General features: G+C 31.5%; 1 protein-coding gene across 2 annotated transcripts in view; it reads left to right on the top strand.

Moving 5' to 3' along the window:
* LOC124367717 overlaps positions 1 to 20,977 on the top strand; it is a 50,426-nt gene that overhangs the window by 13,410 nt on the left and 16,039 nt on the right. The window contains exon 1 of one of the 2 annotated variants that reach the window (XM_046824794.1): positions 9,968 to 10,054. The exons of the other annotated variant lie outside the window; for it this stretch is intronic. The gene's annotated coding sequence lies outside the window, so the exon portion shown is untranslated. Of the gene's footprint in view, positions 1 to 9,967; positions 10,055 to 20,977 lie in introns of those variants that run through there. 2 annotated transcript variants of the gene reach the window in all.

Below are 20,977 nucleotides of genomic sequence, written 5' to 3'. Positions count from 1 at the left end.
TGATAATAGATAAAAACCAAAAGTAAACACTGCGTATTGACTATCTGTGTAGAAGACAATACTGGAATCTATATTATAACAAGTCTAACAAAAATAAGTGACACAACTATTGCTAAAACAGAATACCAAGCACTATTTCAAAATCGTCTCTGCTATGGTCTCTTGGTGAGGGCAAAATCTTCAACAGGCAACTTACATCACATCTTAGTGATCCAGAAGAGGGTAGTTAGGGCACTTGCTTGCGACTGAGAGAGAGAGAGATGCATGTTGCCAATCCTTTATCATCACTAACAGTTGTAGCTCTGTATATTCTGGAGGCAGTAACATTTGTTCATGAGAGCAGACTACCCAGAGGTTTAAGCATCCATCACTGCAACACTCGAGGTGCAGCAAATTTCTATCTTCCAGTGCACCGACTAGCTCTAGAAGAAGCCCTCATATATGGTTATAAAGCCGTAAGACCACTTACCAGAAGACCTCAAGAAGTGTAAAGCAAATAGTTTAAAGAGTGAAGTAAAGAAGTGGCTGCTACAAAATCTTATGTACACTACTGAAAGGTACAGTACCTTGGAAGAGATTTTGTGTGGTGTGATGGAAACTGAAGATCAATACAATACGGATAAATAAATAATTAAACTCAGCTAATTAACATAATAATATTAACTAAGAATATTTAACTCGACTTTATAAATATCAATTATTATTATTAGTTTAATGACCTTGTTACAATTTTCCATGAATTTGTAAATAAAGAATATTGACTATTGTCTACTCACAGCAACATTACTGTGTAATCTTCTTACACAAAGTAGATTTATCACATGCTGTATCGTCGAGCAAAGTAATTTATTTACAACAAATATTGTCAGTTCGGGCTTTATGTTAAGTGTAAGAAAGAACCTAAAGGTCCTAACTTTTCCTAAGTGCTTATTCATTCATTCATGATATTCACAAATTTGATAGACAGAGTTTGTGAAATGGTTTGATATCATTACAAGGGTTTCTGAATTACAAATTTGTGTTTATTATCAATAACAGTAATTTTTATTGGCTAAACTTTAGAAAACCCTATTACTCCTTGGGGTGGACAAATTTCGTTTTTTTCTGTAGTCTGTCTACATGATATGTTGAAAACAAACTGATCTTTAAACTTGAAAATGTAGGTAAAGCATTTCTATATGAGGAACACTGAGTATGATGATGGTGCACTCCATGGGATTTGGCTGAGCGTTAGCGAATATTTTTGCATTGTTCATATTAGTAACTATGATGGCAACAAGAAAGTAGCATAACAAATAAATTTGTAAACAAACTCAATACACTCATAAGAGATTAAAACATGACACATATTAACATATTATGTAGTCTAACTATTCCAACACACAAATAATTTTATAGTGACTTGGTTTGTAAAATTGTATCATTTAAACACTGATATTGTACCTAATTTATTAAACAAATGTCTGAATGTATCATTTGACAAGATACGTGGAGAAACATTTTATGTGTATTTCAACTTCTTTTTTATATGATTTTCTATCAGTCTATCTGTCCGCAATACAGCTCGAGAATGAAATGAGCAATAAATTTGAAACTGTGCAACTTCAGCAGAACCTGTTATGACACACGGTGAGGCATACTTCTGCTTTGTATCTTTAAAATAAACATACTTGAAATGTTAAATTTGGTTTGCCACTTTGTAGTAACTAACACCAGCTACAATCTCAATTAATTTTATCAAACCAATGTCAAAATGAAATCTGGTCAAGTATATTCTTGAATAGAAGATTCGGTGGCTACAAAGTCTAAGGTAATGGAGTTAGACATTGTGCAGATTCAAATCCTGCCTGAATCAGAGGGCTTTCTAACAGCACTGTCTGGCATAAATTGTACCCACTCTGTATCATTCTGAGACAATGCTATTTAGTCTGTAGCTGAATTAGACTTTGTCAATGCATGTAACATGTTTTACGACAAATAAACGAATTTATTATTATTATTATCTTATTCTGTTTGAGAAGATCATGGTTTGTTATGAATGTCACAAATCTTTTTATTATTGTATATTTAATATAGGTAGTTCGACAATTTATTAAACAGCTTAATATTCGTGTATATTTAACTCCTTTCATAAAAATGATAGGTTATGAATAAGGTACTTGAATATGTTTGTCGCCTGTCACAACATCTGTAAATGTTCTAAAGTTTTATGAACCAATTTCAGCATTTCAAGAATATATAAACAAGGCAAATTAAGAGTTATGTTTTTGGCAAAGAGTTGTCTATAAATAGCTCTAAGACCAACTTTTGTCATACAAAATATTAATGTTTTATGAGTTTAGATACTCTGTAGCAGTGGCGTAGCTACCTTGGGTGGCACCCTGTGATATATATATATATATATATATATATATATATATATATATATAATGATGCACCTTTATCTGCATATGCAATTCAACATAACCAAAACTATTTTGAAATTATCTCAACCAAAATGGAATTTTTCATTTACAACTTAACTTAAATGTAATGAATTTTAAGCTTGTTTCAATCGCAGATTAGTTAATTTTTAAATCTTGACAACCAGACAGTCTAAATAAAACATAGATATGTATTCCTCATTTATAAATTTTATTTCTTCATCGAGACATAAAAATATTCTACATAACAGCTGATTTCAAATTTAATGCTTATGATATTCATTCCTTTATTATTATTGATTATTCTCTTAACCTTAAACACTGAAATGCTTTATTTAAAAAATATAATTGGGCTCCACCATAGTATGGATGACAACTAAAATATAAGTATTAAAGTGTGTTAGTATTATTCATGTTTGTTTTATTTTTCATTAACAATATTTATATTAATGCATTTTTTAAACTGTACTATTTTGAATCCAACCTCACTTCAAAATTATATATAAGTCTATAAATATTGTATTTCAGAGTAAAATAGCAAACTCCAATTTGATGTCAGAAATATAATTAACTCGAATCAGAAACATTCCTAAAAGTGCAAAACCTGTAATATGAATTATTTGCAATTTTACTTTACCTGTGATCCTCTTAACTATGAACACTGAAAGATGGGCACCTAATGCATGATTTATAACTAATTCCATTTCAAAAATATCATAGGACCCTATTGTATTACATCATAAGTGCTTTTATTAAGAAAACTATGAACTTCATCTTTAAAAATCCTCCACACTGATTTAGAATAGATCAAATGTTACTGAAATCGTGGGAGCTGTTCAGTAAAATACACAAAATGTTGCATAGAAATTTCAGGCAAAACCATGGGTACGTTCTAATTTTAATCATAAAAGTGATAACTCAAGATAATTTAAAATCTAAAAGCATGTCCTGTTTCAATCGTTAGCAGTGTGTGTAGTTACATAAACACACAATGACAACACTCATTACAGTTATTGTTTGTGACAGTCATTGTATTGATCAGTGACGTAACTATGAGAGTGAAGCCCTGCCCAAGCTTACCTTGCAAATATAGTTATTTATTGTATGAAACGCAATAATAGTTGTTGATTTTTCTTTAAATGATAATATTTTATGTAAAATATTGTCTAACCGTATTTTGATAAAATTACCTACATTGTCTGCTCTAATCTGCAGTACCTATGAATCTAAGTCAGAATCAAACATATTTTTATTACATTATCATTAAGATAAGTAGTTGTCGCTGTAACAATGAATTTTTAAGAAGTCAAGTTTTAAAAATTATAGTCAAAGAATTCACTTATGGCATAAAATGTTGGTCTTGTAGCCTGTTCTTTAGTTCTCGGGTATAGATCTGCTTGTTGCTACTCTTCAGTATGTCCGGAAATGTATTTCACATCTTGGTACCAATATGGCTTGTTTTCTTTTCTGTGGAACTAAGTCGATGCACAGGTAGGAGTAGTTTTCTGCATGCCTGGTGTTTTAATGACGAATTTCCAATCCACTATTTCCGGTTCCCTCGGATGTACAAATTAACAACTTTGAGATTCTTTGATTCTTGAAAGTTTATTCTAGAAGTTTCTCTGGGCTGAAGATTATAAAAAATCCCAATTGCCTGTTTTTATAGAACAACAATGCATTGTTTGTTTCCGGCTGCAGTACTGCCCAAGACTGCATGGTATTTTACATTTTTCTGATTTTACATTTATTACATGCAGGGGCGGCTCCAGGAATTTTTGGGCTGAAGATTATAAAAAATCCCAATTGCCTGTTTTTATAGAACAACAATGCATTGTTTGTTTCCGGCTGTAGTACTGCCCCAGACTGCAAGGTATTTTACATTTTTCTGATTTTACATTTATTACATGCAGGGGCGGCTCCAGGAATTTTATTTTGGGTGGGCCCAATATAACTGAGCTGAATCCCCATGCTTTGAGGACACTGGAACTATCATGTCTTGTCACCATACTTCCTAAATTTGTCCAATAATTCTAACCAGTTTTAATTAACACATCTTCAAGTAATTGGCCCTGTGTAAAAAATGTCTAGAAACAAAGCAAAAACCCGAATCATTTTTAATTAAATATTCTATCCAAAGGTATCTTTCTTACCACAATCTCTGAAACGATCTTTCTTTCCAACTAATGTTTCGGGCGTTCGTGGAAACGTTACTACTACGCTGTTTGGGCCCATTGTTACAACTTAAACTCAAATCAAGAAAGACAAATGACTATCTACAATTTGTGTTTTAGAAGTACAAGGAAAATCCAATTTTTTTCTTTTACACTTTTGTTGCTCAAATTTGTCAGAAATGCTACTCAGTTTAAGCCTGCCATCATAAGATTCCATGTATTTTTGAAATGATAAATTATAATTATTAGAGGATTTTTTTTATTTTATACAAATATTTATGCATATTAATTAGTTGTGGCACATAAATAAATAAATTCTAAAATTCTGGCCTCTAAAAATGTCCACTTTCACTAACACTATTTGTAAGTTCTTAGTTATCTTTCATTTTATATTATTTACAATTTAGGCTCTTTGTAACGATAAAACTTTAAAGTTTAGTTCATCTTTAGCCACAATGAAAAATTAGCAGTTCAAAAGATGCTTATAACATAAAATAAATGTTTGACCTGAATAGGTTATAACTTTTTTTATCGAGTTGTTCTGAATATGAACAAAACAAAACCCGTTTTTCGATAATACTTTCTGTTGATTACGTCATGTTCTTAAAAATCTGAGTGGGCCCGGGTCCACCCGGTTAATAATTTTAGAGATGGTTTTTGATTTATTATTGGATTTTTAAATTTTAGCTATACTGATTTGTTTTCTTGTATTATGTCATAGGTGTAAGTCATACTCTTTTTTAAAGTTTGGGGCTATTCTCTTGTATTTATTCATATTAATTGCATGGTATATATTTTGGGGTAGTAAAAAGCAATTTTTTTAGTTCATTGCAGTAGGGTTAGTGGTAACATAGTTACTTTTTCTTTTAGATACAAGCTGTCAACATCTATTGCACTATACACTTCAATCCAGTCTTTTTGTTTCATTATTTTTTTAAATTTGAACAGTTTTCTGTTACTGATTGGTCTTCTTCTGGTTGTGAGTTCTGTAGGTGGATCTGTGTCTCTAGCAATCCTGCAGATCTGACCTGTGTGGTCAGATATTCATGAGTGTATACAGTATATGCCTGTGCAATTCTATATGGTATTCAGTTCTCCTACTGGCAGATTAGTGCAGACACATTGCATTGAATTTGGTGATGTTGGTGTTATGCTGGTTGGTGGGATATCAACCTTTTATGTAACCTGTTGTGTTTTGTGCTTTTATGTTTTTTGTGTGTTTTGTTTTGTTGTGTTGTCAGCTGGGACTACTAAATGTATCCCTCAGCAGATGATGGCTATTCCTTCTAGAAATCCAATCTTTTTTATATCACCAATAAGTGTAGTGGGATGCTTTTAAGCAGAAATATTTTTTGCACTTCATTAGTTGAGTAGACTTTCCCCTAGGTTATCTTTTAGTCTTTATGTTCCTACTACAAAGAGTGTGAAATTGGGTTTCTAGTGTGAATAGCCATACATCCCTTTATATGAGTTTACAGAGTTCCAAACTATTAATGCTTTGTTACTAACATTGACAAATACTGATCAAAACACAATATTATTTATAAATAAATTTTTATTCTTAATGTTTAAGGCTTTGGGTATATGATAACAATTAAATTGTCAGATTAATAGTTAAAGAAATTGAATTTATGATAAAAACTATCACTAGGGTAAATTGAACTACCATAAACTTTTAAAACTCTAAAATATAAATATTTAATAGAGCTTACTCTAAAGAATCTGCTATATACCTTTTCCATCTGAGAAATACACCAATTTAGAGTGCAATTCTTAATTACTATAAGACATATTATTTTACAAATGGCGTCATTTTAAAGATACACTAACTAAAAGTTCAAATGAGTGTGTTTTTATTCAATATTAGAAAGTTTTTCACAAATATGAGTTTTAATTTTGAAAACAGGCTATTATTGTAGAAAGACAAGTAATGATTTTGGAAACACAAAGCCTCTTGGATACATGTAAATCATACCTTACCTTTAACATGTTTACTGCATCATGAGTAGCAGCAATTCAGTCTTCACATTCTGTATTAAATTTATTTGCTAAGAGGGAAAAAATCACCTCCTTATTCTAGTGTTTTGTATATTTCCTCTATTAATAACTTGTTTTTGTATATAAAACTGCATTTTCAGAAAGCTAATGTTTGAGTAAAGGCCATTTTTATTTCAGGTAAAGAAAAGAAAAACTCATCATTTAAATATTAAATATACACATTGATAATTAAACCAAACTTTACCTATGTGCAGAACAAAAGTGTTATTTATTCAAAATTCATTATAATACTTCCATATTTGTAATAACCCAATGAAGAAAACAACTTGCTCTCTATAGAAAGATATTAATAATATTAATATTCAACAAAACTTTAATTCTTTAACAATTGGCTTTGCTTGTTTTGTGATGGTTGATTTCCTTAATAAGTTCTTATGTTGACAAAAAGGATGTAATAGTAGTTCAAACTTACATTTGCCACCTGTGAACTATGTTAAATAAAAAGTTAATTGCTCATTGGTTAATCAGTTACTTGTGTCACACATCCAAATATTCTTCATATTACTAATAAAGTTGACATATAAAATTAAAAAAACTTATCTAAACAAGTGTTCCTCAACGTGTGAGTCATGGCTGAGCGATCTTAAAAGAAATCCTGCCAGTAGCGCCCTGGTTCAGCGACTTGTTTTAACCGTACAATCAGTCGTAGGATAGACAACATGGCATAAAATATTAGCGATCAATTGCTTTTACTTGTATTCGAGAAGGTAAGGAGTTTGCCCTGCAGTTGGACGATACTACAGACAGTAACAGAATCACCAATTTGATATGCTATGTCAGATGTATTCATGATAACACCTATGTTGAAGTATTTAATTTTGTAAACAAATCAAGTGATCTATTACCCAGATCGGTTCAATATTTTAGAGAACTTTATGAATCTTCATTGACTTATAAAAATGTGTTGAATACTCGTATGTACTGGTGGTGGCAGTTTAATAGTGGGTCAAAAAAAAGGGAATTCAAGATCAGGCCAAAGTGACCAGTGTGATTTGGAACTGTTGCATGATCCTTAGAGACGCATTAACTGCTTAATATACTGCATGAACTTAGGATTCTGATTGGTGCAAGTAAATACATTAATAACACTCCTAAAATGGCAAGAGCTTTTGAACAAATATGAAAGGACATGTGTCAGATCCATTTTTGTATGTATTTATTCTGCAGTAGTTCTTGTTGGTTGTTTCTTGGCAACTCCTTTTCTAGGGTGTTTGAGCTAACACATGGAATACATGCTTACCTGAAGGATGAAAACGATGCTAGTGGGGACAAATTAATTTATAAGAACTTTCTGCCAAAGTTAGCTTTTCTTACTAATTTGTTTCTAAAGTTGAAAATACCAACATAAACACCCAAATAGTATCTTAAACCCCTTAGAAAAAGTAGAAGGTGTTAGGAAAAAACTCAATCTGTGCAATCACCTTTTGCAATATCATGGCAAAAGGTGATTACATATGATTTCCTGCCTTGAAACAGTTTATTGAAGAAAATTATATGATTATGGAAGACGAGCGTAATGACATGTTTTTGTAGATCTTTCCCAGCTGAGATTTTTTATGAATATTTCCCTATCATTTGTATGAGCTCTATAATGTGGGTATCAAATCCATGTAAAGAAGAAATACCCTCCAACATCTAACCGTTTAAGAGAGAGTAAACAACTTGATATCTAAACAGATACTTCATTAAAGACTGGATTCAAAACAAACTCCTTGATAGAGCTTTGGTTTAACGTTGAAAAACTATTCCCGCAAACACGCAGAAAAGTGTTGCATGTGTTGATACCATTTACTACTTCTTACCTTTGTGAGGTGGGTTTCTTAGATGTGACAGTCATAAAATCAAAATATAGATCAAACTGTAACATTCTAAAAGTAGCATGTGTTGTAATTTGTGTGTCCAGATATGTACATATTAATTAAAGGAAAACAAGCTCATTCTTCTCACTAGACTTTTGCTTTACTTTTCTTTATTTATTTTTAGGAAATATGCCCAATTCACCTGTTTGAAACTTTAAACAAATGTTATGAACTGTAATGAATTTGAATAAATGTGATACTGTAACTAGCTATACTGTACTATACTGTAATTGTGTGAATCAATTATTGAATCATTAAAACAATATTTTAAATATCAAATGATTATTGAGTTTATTTACTTGCCTCTACTTATTTACTTGTTACTACTCTAAGACTAACAATAAAATAGTAATAATATTTTTTTTTTATCAGTAACAGTGCGCACTGTGTAGTTTTACATAACTTATTAAAAACATGTTTTTACTTGAAATTTTGACGATAGATATTTAAAAATAATATGCATTCAGCCAAATATGTTACCAATGTGAATGAATTATTAAGTAAATTATAAAGCAACAATACTTCACTGTTTTTATTAAAACAACTCTATTAAGGTGATCTGAGGGGTTTGATTGGGGTTAAGTAAGAGAGGGTTCAGATGGGGAAATTTCATACCACCACTTTAATTCCAGATTTTAAAATTCGTCTATGCTAGCAGGGAATTCCTTGTAAACTTATAGGCAGCTGTCACTGGAATCAATTTTCATTCAGTTATCCCAAATACTGTACATCCATACTAAAAGTGCTGCGTAGTTCGTAAATGTATACAGTATTAAAATTTCAGTAATACTGTATATCTATTATTTTTTTACCCTATTATTTTTATGATTTCCATAATTCTTTTGTTATTGCCTGATTACACATCAATTAAAAACAAAATAACGTCTCAACTCTAATATATAAACATAAATTCTTTTCTATACATAGGCACAAAATTAAAACGAAATCCAATATACATATATGTTACCAATGTGAATGAATTATTAAGTAAATTATAAAGCAACAAAACTTTACTGTTTTTCAAAAACAACTCTATTAAGGTGTTAAGGTGATCTGAGGAGTAAAGTTAAATACACACTAAGTAACGTGATTGAAAACTAATAACCACCAATACACACATCGTTACTCATATATCTAATGTATCACTATATTATATCCTTTGATAAAACATTGTTCTTTAATACAGCTAATTTCTAACATCAATAAAGTTAAATTAATAATAACTATACTATAGATAAAATTATGCAATTTATTAAATTGTTATAAATAATTTGTTAACTAAACACTGACCAATATCTATCAGTAGAAACAATGAAAAGTTAATAAGAAAAAAGGCAGGAAGTAAATTTGCAGTTAATGAGATAAAAACAGACAAAAATGAAACATCTAGAAGCTTATCAAGAGATAAACAGCAAACAAAGGGATGTAGAGTGATGTAGGCAACTGTTATCTCAGTCAGAAAACAGGCTTCAGTTAACACAGAATTGTGTAGTAGAAACTGCTGACAATTAAGTGTCTTATTGACAGTAAAAGAAGATAAAAGGTGAGTGTTATTGAACCTTGCAACATAGTGCAAAAATATTTATATGAAAAGTGCCTTTAAAGCTGAAATTATGGTGTAAATGTCTTAATTTTGTATAAATATTGTGACACAATTTCTAATTTCATTCAGTGTCTTGTATGTTAACACCTAATGTTTATTTATGGATTACAAATCTATATACATATTTCCATAAAATCATGTAGAAGCATGTTGCAGGGGGTTTCCACTATCCCTCAGTATTTATAAATTTAGCTGTATTAAAGAATATAAGGAATGAAAGGATATAATATAGTAATGCAGTAGATATATGAGTAATGATATGTGTACTGATGATTATTAGTTTTCAATCATGTTACCAAGTATATATTTTGGCCCAGCTATTTGTCTTAGCCCAATTTCATTGTGTTTATCTGATTTTCCAGACTCTGCACAAAGTTGTGCTGTACATTTATATGGAGGTGAATGTCAGCTACCTTTGTAATTTGTGCCAGCATAAACAGAATAAGCTATTAATCACATAAATTCAGACATAAAACCAATTTTCACAAAATTTTCTAAAGCCCAATGCAAGCAAATGTACAGTCCTTTATGTAGTCCCACACGATCTGTTACTGGTCCTTGATAAAATTGTGGGATTGTGTTAGTGCTTGATGGCGAAGTCTAGACGGTTTGTGATAAAGTGAAATCTCTGTGTGTTGTGCTGGACTGTTATCTTACGTTTTCTGACCACAGGTTTCCCAATGTATTCTTGGCAGGCTGAAGGGTCTGTAAATATTCAAATCGGTGGTGCCGGAGGCTGCAAAGCTTGAGCTCATGCACTCAGTCAGTTCTTTGCTACTGCATACAGAAACCCCAGCTTAAGGGATGATAAAATAGCTTCAAAGACACCAAAAATCAGCAATGAGGTTTATTTGTATTTTGAAATGCTTAGACCATGTTTCCCCCTTTTGAGAGAATGTCAAAATGCTGTCCATAGAAGTTGTATGCAAAATGCTGACATGTTGCATGATTCACAGAGCTCTTATTCTTAAAGAGCCTCAGTAATTAAGCAAGAGGCTCTTATACCGTGAAGGTCTCTAAACATATTATCCAACAGAATCAGAAACTCTATTTTACAAAAGTGAGGCCAAGATTGGGAGAAAGGTTTTTTTTGTACTTCAGCCAAAATTGTTCAATGACCTCCCCTTGCAAGTCAAAAGTGTAGTTTCATGTGAGAACTTCAAATGTAAATTGAGAGATATAGTCATGTCTTAAGAATAACGTAACCTATAATTCATGTTTCTCATTCTAATAACTATTTATCTTTTAGTTAAGTTTGATTTTACCTGTTTATATGTGTTTGTTATTTACTAGACAACAGTTAATTAAAAGCATTTAAAAAGTTGAAACACAATGGCTAAATAAAGGTATTTTTATTCATTTATCATTTTTACCTAGTACTTTAATAAAAAACTAATGATACACACCGTAAAAGAGACTATGTCAATATATACAGGCATCACCTCCCATTTAAACATTATGAGAGTGTCTGGGAAGTCATGACTACATTTAAATTGTACTAACTGACCGATAAATATTTTGAGGTCTATGGAACAAAAATTAATTGGCGTCTTTTGAACAGCTGTGCTTTGTTGGAAGAAAGAAATTGATTATCAGCTGAACTAATTTTCTTCAAGGTTATAATGGGTATTAAAAAGGTTAAAAATATGAAATAATAATTTTTCCTGGTTATATTTTTTCTAGATTTAGGTACTTGAAACCAACCATTTGTCACATATATAATAAGTATATCACTACTAGGTAACTAGAAAAGGGACTGAAAGTTGTCACATTAAGTCTGTATATCAGTGTTGTAACTACAAGTTGACTTTAAGGGCAGCAGGAATCCAATTAAAGAGCACTTAACATGGGGGGGGGACATGGAATGAATCTAAATAGATTTAAATTTGAATACATTAACTAAACTAAAATATTTACCTGTTGTATTTCAGTTGCACTGATCTTATTCAAGTATTGTTTAATATTTTGAGCTCTTAAAGAGTTCTATCCCTCTCACCCCTCCTTAGGTACATCACTGTTGTACATGGTTAGCTGAAACTGATTAAATATTTGTGTCTCACAATTTCTTTTAAGTGTATGAAGTTAAAAAATATGATTTGTGAAAAAATAATCATTGTATATTTTTAACCTTCTGATATCCTCGTATTTCAACCCAACCAATAGTAGCACGGTTGAAGATTAATTACTTTTTAAGAGTACATTTCTTGGTATTTATTTACAATACCGTGACCATGAAAAATGGACTTTTTTTCATGGGTTGGGCATTTATAGCCAAGTATTATTATCACAGGTGCATATAAACTGGGGGGAAAGTATATCATTGTATTATATTGATGCCTTTCGGCCATTATTGCATTAAGGATGGAAAATAACCGACAAAATTTTGTCGAACAACACTTGGAGGGTTAAGGATCAGGGGCATCACGTGATCTGGGATTCGACTTTTGCAAGCTCGAGTTAATTTTTTTTCTAAAAGAGCAAGCAGTGCGCAGCACTGCGCAGCGGGCAGGCATCGTTGACAGGATTAACGTCATCATTTCAGTAAAATTGCCAGAGGTACTGTCAAAAACAGAGTTTTCAGAGGATTTCAAAAAATCGTAACTCCTTTGATTTTCGTTGCCGACGAATGTTTTCTTCACTATTGTTTTCAGGAAAAATTGTAGTTTTCAGGAAAAAAAAATTAACATACCTTTCCATGGTCACGATTTTGTAAATTGATACCCATTTCTTTACTGATCAAATAAAAAACTAGGTTTTGCACTCATACAATGGAAATAGGGTCCCAATTCCAGACCTATAACAGTTCTAAATTGGTAAATATTAAAAAATTAGTATTTTAGTGCCCAAACATTAACAGTACAAAGAAAGTTTAATAAGTTTTTTTACTAAGAATATTTAATTCTGACAATTTTTCTCAGAAATAATATCAATATCTTTCAGTGAAGCCATACATTTGTGGTGGTTTGAACAAAGAAAATGTATAATACAAAGGATAAATATATTATTATGTTCCCATTGAGCTCTGTTTAAAGAAATACTAGAGAAAACAATAACAAATTTAAGTGAAGGCTGAGATATTTATTTGACTTTTGATGTATGATTACCCTACCAAGTGGCATTAATCAAACATTTTTTATTTATAGGCTATACATAAAACAAAGTTGGGTTAGTTACACCATTTACAATTCAAGAGTGGCTGTAGCGATTATGATCTCTGATTTATTGAATTCGCCTTTGCCCCAAATAGCAGAATAACTATTAAAATATCTTAAAAGTTCATTATGACAAAATAAGATAAATAGAAAAACAAAAATTTAATACTATTATCTATAATAGTATACTGTAGTTTGAAAGAACTTGTTAATAAATGTAATCAACTGTTCTGTGTAAACATTGTTTTATAACAGCACAACCATATTTTTCATTAATTTAACAACTATTTTCAATTTGTTTATATTTATAGTCTTGTAAGCTTGATACTAACAACACTTCTTATTTCAAACTTATTTCTACAAACACTGTTGAGCACAGAGTAAAAAAAATAAAAGTTTTAGTAAAAATAACCTTATAATTTTAAATTTGATCAATATCAAGTATACATTGCTTGGTCAGTACTGTAATGCAGATGTAAAAGACCAAGTTACTAGCTTTTATTAACGGTAAATTTATAGACTGTTATAAAACCCACCTTAGTTTTCTTAAGACAGAAGTAGGCTTCTCAGACCTGTGAATGAATACATATATATATTTTCTTCACTGTGGAAACAAGGAAAATTCAACATTAGAGTCAGAAATATAATTGTCTCGTACTAGAAGTGGTCATATATGTGAAAAGTTTACGGAATTGTGTATAAATCCACGGGTAAAACTACTAGTACAATAAAAATGTACCTATGCTAAGCATTTAACACCACAGCATTGACTGTGGTAGACATAGGACTGGATGAATGTGAGTAGTCTACATCACTCAGTATAGAGCCGCAGTGAAGATATATGAGGGAAATTTTTAAGAACGGAGGAATTTTCAAAAAGGGCTGAATAATTAAACACCATTTCTAAATTAAAAATCAAACTATTTCATATGGTGTATGAAACTTGTAAAACAGTAAAGAGAACTAAATTCTAATCAGTTCTATCACAAAAGCTAACCAAACTGACAAATTCAATATACTTAAAGTACAAATATTGATATGAAATGTCTACAAAACATTCTGTAATAGACATAAAAAATACACAAAATATACACAAGTTATAGAAAAGTAGTCCAAAAAAGTTTTGAATCATCTCATATGTCAACCAACCATCAACAATATTAAAACAGAAAAAGTTTTCTTATTTAAAATAAAGTTAAGTGCAGGATTCTATGAGGTAAATTAACAAATATCTGAAGATGAAGAGGGATAAAACCATGATAATACATCAAAATACTGTACAATAACAATGCGGGTGGAAATTATTGAAAGTAAGTCACTGGTATACACACATCATAGTAGCTGCTTTCTAATCATATAACCTCCCCCCCACAAAATGGTGTTGACACTTGGTACAAAAATGTATGTTATAATTATATTGGTTAAGTTCGTTGGCCAGCTTGATACAAACTTAGAAGTTGTCACAAAATCTAACTACTTCTTCCGACTGAGCTGGAAAGAGTATTACTTATTAATTCAGTAACATTTCTACATTTCTTGAATGTTGTGGCCTACAATGGGATTATTTATTCATAAATCTCATACAGAGTAGAGTTGCTGTTTAGGGCCAAAAGCACAAAAACTAAATCTCTTCTTAAATTTCAAAAAAGACTTGGAGAACTATATTCAATAAAATCAAACGATTCTCGTATTGAAGAGTATATTAATCTCTTCAAGACTGTTGTTTGCGATGAAATTACATTCAGAGTGAATTGAATCTCAGAATTCCCACACATATAAAACTAGGCTACATTGATCTGAAATCATCTTGTTTATAGTGGTGTGAAGCTATTTGATTTACTACCAAAAACAGCTATGGGGTAGAGTGATGATGCTGTTGGACATAAACAAAAGTTCTTTTGATAAAGAATCGTTGTAGTGTTAAGGAGTTCCTAATTTAACAATGACTGATAACAATGTGAATTAAAATTAGTGTAACTAATTAATTAAATCAACTAGTTAAGCCTTCTTACTATTTTAACCTGTACTTATAGAATAAGTATTTTGTTATGGATGATTTATACTATTATAATGCACTATGGGCTATTTCTAAATACAAACATTTTGAGTTTGAGAATATCTCCCAAACTATTTACATAAATATCAATAAATAAGTAAAATAAGTGATGAAGATAATATATAATATTTACATAGAAACACAATACACTTTAATACACCACCAAAGTTTTAATATATCTATTCTATACACCTACCTTTCTTGCATAGGCCCTAATACTGAAAAAAAGAATCTACCCCTTGTGCCTTCATGAAATATGTAATATGGGTTTGGACCCCCAAGTTCTACTACCTATATAGGCTAAATCAATGGCTAGCTATGGGTAAACATATTATTGAAAACTACCATACACACGACTTGCAGATTTTGTAATAATTATATTGTTACTTTAATAATTAAATGGAGATAAAAGGATCATATTTACTACGGATTTTGTATTCTAAAACAAATACACACTACCTACATAAAGTTGTTAACTATGAGAAGGTAATGTTCGGTGCTCTCGTGGTTGTACTTTTTATCAGATGTAATAGACCATTTACTTCAGTTAAAGAATTTCCATTGTAACTTTCTTGAATGGAGTATTTCAGGACTGACACGGGCAAATCTTATTTGTTGAAGACGAATTTACATATTGAGTTGACTTACTACATTCCTTATCAGCATCAAGTTGAAAAATTCTAACTAGTATTAATTAGAAACTGCAGCCAAAAAGTTGCCTAAGCATCATTACACTTGAATTGATTACCTTTATGCAGTTAATTTTTTATTACACAAATGACATCTCTACCACATTGGTAGCTAGCCTAGCCTACCACTAAAATCTGCACTTATCTTACCTTGTGAATTCTGGTTGGATGACAGTTGAATGTTGATTAGAACTAACTGAACATAATTCAAATCAACTGTAGTCTACCCAAAATCTTGAAGTTATATGGGTAAAATTACATTCCTAGAAATATGAATTTTAACTCATCTACTGAAAACTGAAGATCTCTAAACCACAATTTCTACCACTGAAATAGATCAACAGGATTTTCTAATCCAATTACACTTTTCTATCCCAGAAGAATTTTCCAAATCCATGGTGCTGTGACTGATTCAGAACCATCACAGATGGTTCTGTTCTATGTGTGAAATATTGAAGTATACCACTGTTTAATGCCTTTAATTTAATTTTATAGGATGGTTCATGGTAAATTCATCTGTTAAGAAAAAGTTCCAGTTTTTTAATGTGCTTGGCAATAAATCATCAATTGATTTAGATTGTGCAACCATGTTTTAGGTCACCATTTTTAGTGATATTTTTATGTTTAGTCCAATACAAAAATGATGAAGCAACTCTTAATTTTATTTCAAGAACACTAGAAGTTCCCAAATAAAAACTTCTCACTACATATTAAACAAACATTAATATTTAAATTAATCTTCATCCTAGTAGTTCAAATAAGATGTGTCTGGGTTTGGCTTTAAAAATAATTACAAGTTTTTTAACATCTATGTATAAAAAATATAAACAGACATCATTTTAAAAGAACACAAATATTTTTTCACAAAGTTAGGTCCTTGTTAGGTTAACAAAACATGAAAAATTGTAATGCTGTAAGTTTCAGATCTATGAATTATTTGAGTTATTATTAAAAGAAAATACAAAGAGTTAAAGAGATATAATAATTTATGTTTAATATATTATTTTATATTAGAGCAATTGTGTGGGCGTACTGATACTTTAGTCATTTAAACTTATAAAGCTTTTTTACATTTTTAAGAAATGTAATATTATGCTTTCCTGTCTCTTAAGATGTGCTATGGAGGTTCCACTGAATTTGATTCGAAGCTCCAAGCTTGCATAGTATCCTAGCAACAAGATGGAAAAACAGAATATTTTAATGAATCATCTAGGATTCAAGCAGCTATGCAGTCATCTGATAAGGACTTGAGTGATGAGGATAGAATAATAGTAATGTGGTTTGTCGAACTTGTATAAATAACAATTACATCATTTTATTTATCAACAGTAATATTTATATTACTCATATTTTGCTGGGTGAGCTTATAATTTTAAAACTCCTGGGGTTATTAAATAATCGAAAAAAATTTCTCTCGTGAGAATTCTTTGAACCTTAGTATTTAAAATTTGTATACTCTTTAATTTTATCATACGAAGATACAGATTAATTCCAGCATTCTTGTATGTCAGGGCTGACAATATTATACTAGTATTTTTGGTCATAAATCACATGTTCCACTATTTGCTTTAATATCTTAACTTTGCACTGCCAATACTTAAAATCTATTTAAAAAATACAAAAATATGTTGTGGGTTCATTAGCATGATGTATTTTTGTACGGTTGTCAGAGGTTGAATCAAATACTATATTGATTTGAAAGTGTGTGAAATTTTCTTTAAAGTACAGCTATTATTATAATTTGAAAGATGCGATTTACTTTTCACATTGACAATTTTTCTCAGTAAAAGTAGACTAGTTGTGCAATAGATGGTTGAGTAAATTTTGTAAAGTGTTTTGGAACATTTAAAAATCAGGCTTAATGGAAATGGCTGAAGATAGTGTGTAAATATATATATATATATATATATATATATATATATATATATATATATATATATATATATATATAGACTGTATATTTCTTGTGTTCGTGTGTATGACTGAACTCCTAAACGACTGGACCGATTTTGATGAAATGTTGTGTGTGTTTTCAATGGAATTCGAGAATGGTTTAGATTCACAATTTGGTCCACTGGAAAATGTTTTATTAATTAATTTTTAATTTCTAAGTAGTTGTTGATTTTAGAATGTGTTACCTTCGATCCGGCAGACTTCGCTGCGACACGTAATACAAAATGAACTGATACTCAACAGCTATTAATACTTTCAGCTGAAGTTCATCAAAGAGGCAGACAGGGCCGCATTTACAAATTCGGCGCCCCTAGGCCTACAGACCAAAGAGCGCCCCCCCCCCCCCCCCCCAGAGTACTCTGATTACACTGACGTAGAAATCCAGTAAATTTCTTAATTACGTAATTTTGATGAAAGATAATTACAATAATATATAAAATAGTGTAATTAATAAATAAAAGGAGTGTTTTGAATAAATAAAAGCAATGAACCAATGAATGAGTCAACGTCGCACCCCGGACCTAGTTGACCTTGGCCACCCGCCCCGCCGAGCGCCAACACCACCCGCCGCCGCAACTTTTTTCTTTTGTGTACTGTACTTTAAAATTTATGCGCCCCCTAAAATTTTGCGCCCTAGGCCTGGGCCTAGTGGGCCTATAGGGAAATGCGGCACTGGAGGCAGAAACATTTGTTTACATTAGAAAATTATTATTGTAAAGTGCTTGATTAGTAGTGTAATGCAGATTGCATAGACGAAGTTATTACCTTTATTTTAAATTTATATTGCACCAATGATCAATAAACTATCTAATGCAATGAAAATACTATTGAACGCTGTTATAAAAACCACTTCATTGTACAAAGCCGTGAAAGTTTGCACATAAGGTAATCGAATTTGGTTGGACCGAAGGTAAATGAAAAGAGCCGGAAGAAGACGCTTCATGATCGAAATTGGGTTTCATTGATACATTTTCTTGATCGGGGCACAAGGCAAACTCCACAATAATACTGGAAAATTAATTGTTCTGAATAACTTATCAAAACCTAGCAAACATCACGAAAGATAGAGACAGGAAATATGGTACATATCTTCATAATTCACCCAAGAGGCTCACGAAGGAACGGCTATTAATTATCTCAGGAGTGTTTAGAATGTGATAGAAAAAGAATACGTGAATATAGTGTACTGTTTTTCAACAGGAAATTGCGTGCGGGCAGCCGCCGCGGGCAACTGCTAGTAGGTATATAAAATAGAAGGGATTAAAAATATGTTTTATATAGAAATACAACTTAATCTATCCATCATAATAAAATATTATGGACAAATGTTTACTTCATATTGTTTAGAATTTAAAATATTTATCCCTCTGGGAGGATACAATCTGGCGTTTTTAAATCGTAATAAATTTATTTATAGAGAATCTGTTTTGATTTTTAAAAAGACGCCTCACGCATTCGGGTTTTCAGTCTGCTTCCCACCAGGCTACAGTTCGAGGACTTTAGCTGTGCGCGTGTCCTTGAGTGTGTGGTGATAGGCGGGAGGGGTGGCGGGGTAGCATTATGCGCTGCGTCCCGAAAACATTTCCTGTGACTCATGGGTAAAACCCTCCTTTCAGGAATCGTATTGGCCCGAATAACTCATCGCACTCGCTAAAATCAGTCTGTTTTGTGAAAGTGCTGATTGTGGTGGAATTAAATAATAGGAGAAAACCAAATAATAGGAATAATAGGACTTACCCTTGTTTTTCAGTTGTTATAGTGCTGTATAACGTGTTTTTGAAAATAATGTATTTGTCAATTTTATCTGTAAATCAAAATTGTGAGTTTAAAGTCGTTAAAGAGATTGTTGCGCCTTCATCTCAGCGGCTAGCACGTAAACGCAACCCGCCACACAGATAGCGTTTGTTTGTTAAGACGGTAGTATCTGGGCCTTACGAGCACAGCTAAATTCCTTTAACTGTACTCGTGAGGCACAAGCAGGGGCATACGCCCTTCCCCCACCACCGTCAGTCCCTTGCCCTCCCTTACCCTTCCATCCATCAGTTTGAACCGTCGCTTTGCCCCTGCTGTGTTTGTTCTGGGCTCTGATGTAACGAAACAAATAGTTATACTAATCTCACTAAGTCTTTGCTCATGTAAGTCGAACATGTCAACACACATGTCGACACACTTGTCAACCAAATTCTGAATAAATATTTGTCCAAGCATATTACTTCTCAAAGACTAGTTGTTGGCTGAGCGTTAGCCTATTCTCGAGCTGTTGTCATTCAACTGTTTCAAAACGTCAAAACATGTTTCAGCTATGTGGTTCTGATGATATGTTCATTGAATACCACATCATAAAAGGCCTCATAAAAAAATTCCATAATTATTGGAGTATTTGTTCATAAATTATTAAGCAAATTATGGTCTACATTTCACTTCCTAGCTTAATGTCGGACTTTAGTTTTCACATAATTCTTCTTGTCTTCTGATTTTGCCAAAACATCACTTTATTTTTCTAAGAAATCCATTAATTATTTTTATTCATGAGGCTACAGGCTGAGCGTTAGCGAACAATTACGACCCGTGCGATTCTCGAGAACGGATATAGCTGAGAACATGAAATTTGGAAAACTCATATCTAAATTAAAATTACACCAAACCTTTCTTATACCCGAGCCGAAGGCGAGTCTATAAAAATATGAGTGAAACTTAAAATAATATGTGCTACAAATTCTTTTTTCCCAAATATTAAAGAACCTTGTAGTGATAGGTTGGGACTTTAGAACTTCCATGACATATTTTTGATTGTTTATTATTTAAAATAATTTTCAAAATCGAGTTAGTGAGAATGTGCGCTGCTCTTTTACTGTTAGTAAACTTTTGTTCTAAATGGGCAATATTAGATATGCAGTTCTGTATAGGCATATACGCAGTTATTTTTTGTATATCCAGAGGACTTATTACAATATATATGATACGTGGTTAACCTAATGAAAACTAAAGTAGTACAAAAAAGCTAAACTTTCTC

The sequence above is a fragment of the Homalodisca vitripennis genome, chromosome 8, assembly GCF_021130785.1.
Source record: "Homalodisca vitripennis isolate AUS2020 chromosome 8, UT_GWSS_2.1, whole genome shotgun sequence".
Lineage (NCBI taxonomy): Eukaryota > Metazoa > Arthropoda > Insecta > Hemiptera > Cicadellidae > Homalodisca > Homalodisca vitripennis.
Note: the sequence above shows the minus strand (reverse complement) of the source record. Positions and strands in the feature narration are given on the sequence as shown.